The sequence below is a fragment of the Penaeus japonicus genome, unplaced genomic scaffold (assembly GCF_977035675.1).
Source record: "Penaeus japonicus unplaced genomic scaffold, GWHDUDI00000001_assembly GWHDUDI00000012, whole genome shotgun sequence".
In the NCBI taxonomy this organism is placed as follows: domain Eukaryota; kingdom Metazoa; phylum Arthropoda; class Malacostraca; order Decapoda; family Penaeidae; genus Penaeus; species Penaeus japonicus.
This window is the reverse complement of record NW_028234414.1, coordinates 6,744,814-6,749,813: the sequence shown is the minus strand read 5'-3', so window position 1 is coordinate 6,749,813 and position 5,000 is coordinate 6,744,814. Positions and strand designations below refer to the sequence as shown.

The 5,000-nt window shown below is 21.1% G+C and overlaps 1 protein-coding gene across 3 annotated transcripts in view; it reads right to left on the bottom strand.

Moving 5' to 3' along the window:
- Positions 1-5,000, bottom strand: part of LOC122242355 (5-phosphohydroxy-L-lysine phospho-lyase) — a 37,273-nt gene that overhangs the window by 31,555 nt on the left and 718 nt on the right. The window lies entirely within an intron of this gene.

Sequence of the window (5,000 nt, the reverse complement as noted above, 5' to 3'; positions counted from 1 at the left end):
ACATATATATACATATACTTGCATATTTATTATATGCATATCTATCTATCTATCTATATATATATGTATTTAAATTGCAAAGTGGATATAACTGCAGAAGGTTTTATTGAAACTTCCAAGGCTATATACTTAACGACTAGAATCTCAAAAAAAAAATACTTTAACAGAAAATATGCTATACATAGGTACACAGAACATACTTCCCAAGGACTGTGATAAGTTAGAAAAATGTTTTATAACCTCTGCTACCAAGGGTAAAGGGAGGCAGAACATCGAGCGGTTAACAAGGGCCTGGTTGCTAGGTTAAAACTATTCATGAATGGCAGTATGGAAGAGGGGATGCTGAATGAGATGAGGGGAAAACGGGAGAAGGACTGGGGAAAACAGGAGGTGTCGTCCAGAAGGCAAAATCAATGCGACTAAACCATATACGTCATTCCAGCGAGAGGAAAAGAAGGCGTGAATAGGCAACCCAGTCAGAGGTATAAACGCACAAGAAACAAATATATACAACTGCATATCATATATGTACATATATATATATATATTTATATATATATATATGTATATATACACATACACACACACACACAATATATATATATATATATATATATATATATATTCGCATATAAACTAATATATATAATTTTAATTTATACTATATCGTATATATATATATTTTTATTATTGAGAAAATAAAACATACATACATACAATCCTCTATATATATTTAATATATACGGCAACCTCCACACACATCAGACACACACAACACATTAACACACATCCGTACCACATCAAATACATACATACATACATTACACATACAATACATACACACACACACATATACAATATGATATATACCCCCTATATATATATATATATATATATATATATATATATATACAGTAAATACATATGCACACATACACACACACACAGCATATCATAGCTGTATATAATATAATATATATATATATATATATATATATATAAATATATATCTAACCAAACACACACGCACACACACACACACACACACACCACACACACACACAACACACACACACACACAGATATATATACAGATATATATATAGTATACACATACATTTACATGTATATATATATATACATATAAACTGCACTCATACATACAAATACATACGATACATTATAATTATATACATACACACTACAACACACACACACACACACACACATATATATATATATATATTTATATATATATATATATATATATATATATTATTTTATAATATATATATTATATATATACGCATATATATATACATATATATACAAAAGATATATAAAAGATACACATATATATAATATCTCATATCATATCTAATTTCATATATCTATAACCATATATATATATTATATATATATATATATAATATTTCCAATCATAGTATATATATATATATCTATATATATATATATATATATATTTGAGCGTGTGTGTGTGTGTGTGCTGTGTGTGTGTGTCTGTTTGTGTTGTGTGTCTGTTTGTGTGTGATGTCTGTATAGTGTGTGGTGTTCTTGTGTATGTCAAGTTGTATGATGTATGAGTTAATTATAATATATATATAGTAGCATAAATTCTATATATATATATATATATATATATATATATATATATATATAATATACATATATATATAAACCACACACACACACACACAACCACACACAACACACACACACTGACCTACACACCCTCTCAGCAACACACACTACACACACAGCACAACACACACACACACACACACACACACACACATGCTTTCTCTCTCTATCTCTCTCTCTCTCTCTCTCTCTACACTCTCTCTCTCTCTCTCTCTCCTCCTATATATATATACTATAGTATGAAAGTATATATTATATATACATATATATATATATATATTATGAATATATAGCTGATTACATACAATATATATATACAGAAAAAGAATATACATATATAACTTTTCATAAATATATATATGATATATATATATATATACTATACATATATACATATATATATATATATATATATATATATAATAATATATAATATATATATTATATAGAGATGAGGGAGTAGATGCGATGTTTTAGAGAGCGTAGAGAGAGGAGAGATCGATGACTATAGTCGAGTAATGAGTGAGAGGATGGAATGTTCAGAAGAGAGCGGAGAGGAGAGAGAGAGAGAGACGTGAGACGATTGAGAGCTAGAGAGAGAGAGAAAGCGAGAGAGGATGGATTATAGAGAGAGAGAGAGAGAGAGAGAGAGAGAGATAGAGAGAAGAGAGAAAAGAAAGAGAGAGAGAGATTATACAAATCCATATATATATACATATATATAATATATATATATAATATATATATATATAGTATAATTCTAACATATACCTTATATATAATAACATATATACACTCATACCACACACACACACACACACACACACACACAACTACACATATATATAAGATAGAATATATATATTAATATATATAAATATATATATATATTATATATATCTATATACTATATATAAATATAATTTACGTTATATAAAATATATCATATACTATTATAATATCTATAATATATTCATATATATATATATTGATATATAATATATATCATATATATATGATATATAAATATGATATATAATAATATATATAAATATGTATATATATATACCATATATATATATATAAATATATATATATAATAAATATCTATAGTTATATATATATATTAGTATATATCTATATAACATTTCTATATAATATAATTATATATATAATATATTATATAAATATCATATATAATATATACATATATATATAATATATATATATTATATATAATATATATATATATATATATATATAAAAAATATAGACACACACCACACGCCACACACACACACACGCACACAAATATATATATAATATATATATATAATATATATTGTACAGATCTAGCCACCCACACAACCTGACAGTCACTCACACACACACCAGAGCCCGTCCACACACACACAGCGGAGCTCACAAGAAAATAATATAGACACCACCACGCACCCACACACACACGCACACAAAATATTGTATATATATATATATATATAAATATACATAAATATAACTGTATACCCTGTAAATATATATATATTAAAGTAATATTATATATATAATATATAATATATATATATATATATATATAATATATATAATCTTATATATATATATATATATATATATAAATATATATATATATAATATATATATATATATACACTCGTATATATATTATTCCGATATAATATCCATATATATTATATTATATATATGTTTAATGAGTATATATATAATATATATTATATATAAATATATATATAACACATATATTATAGAACTTATATATTTTAAAATGTATATATAGTAATAAATATATAATTATGTCATATATATATTATATATATATACACACACACTCACATATAACGTATAATAATATATTAAACTATTATATATAGGTCATATATATATATATATATATATCAATATATATATATCTATATATATATGGATATATACTTATATATATACTATATATTGACAACCAAACTATATATGCATTTATATATGCAATACTATATATAATATATATATGATATATATATAATCTATATCATATGTATAACATCATATACATACATACAACAGCACATATATAACTATATCATATCTATCTCTGAAATAATATATATATAACTATAAATCTATATATATAAAAATATTAAAATATATGATATATATATAATTACATTTTATATATATGCATACATACATAAGTATCTATATATGTATATTATATTTATACCTATATATATAACTATAATCTATAATATATTCATCTATATTTCACATACATCCGTATATCACTCATATGGAACAAATATATAGTCTAATATCTGTTAAATAATCCTATAACCATTTATAACATATCTATGTATATAATTATATATAATATATATATAATTATACATGTTTATATATATTAATATATATCTATTATTGTATATAAGGTTATATGAATGCATATAAATAATACATATATATACAATATATATTTGGCATATATAATATGCATATATATATATGTTATACATACTTTATGAATATATCAGACATATGTATATATATGTATATTCTATATATATACATACATAATATATATATTATATATAATATTATGTATATGTATATATAAAAATATACATATATATTTTATAAATATAAAAAATAAATATATATATATATAATTTTCTATATAAATATATATATAAATAAATACAAATAATATAATACATTATATATATATCTATAATAATATATATATATATATATATAAATAAATAATGCAATATAATATATAAATCATTCATAATTATATGAATGTGATAATAACAAATAACTAATACATACACTAATACTTATACATACATATATACATTTATATATATTTATATATATATATACAAATAAACAGTATGTTTAAATAAAATTACACTTATATGTATATATATCATATATACATATATATTGCATATATAATATATTTAAGAAATATACAACAAATTATATCTATTATAATTTATATATTCTATGTATATATAACATATATATGTATATATATATCTATAATATATATATATATATAATATATATATATATGTATGTCGTATGTATATATATATATATATATATACTATATTTATATATAAACCAATTGTAATATACATATTAACAAACAACACTATATATGTCATATCTATATATAATAAGAACATTTGTTTAGAATTCAATATTTTGTGGAAAATATTAATACAGGATTATTACACACCTGACAAACCGACCTCTCCGAACAATAACACAGAAAAAATCAAGGAAAGCCTATGATA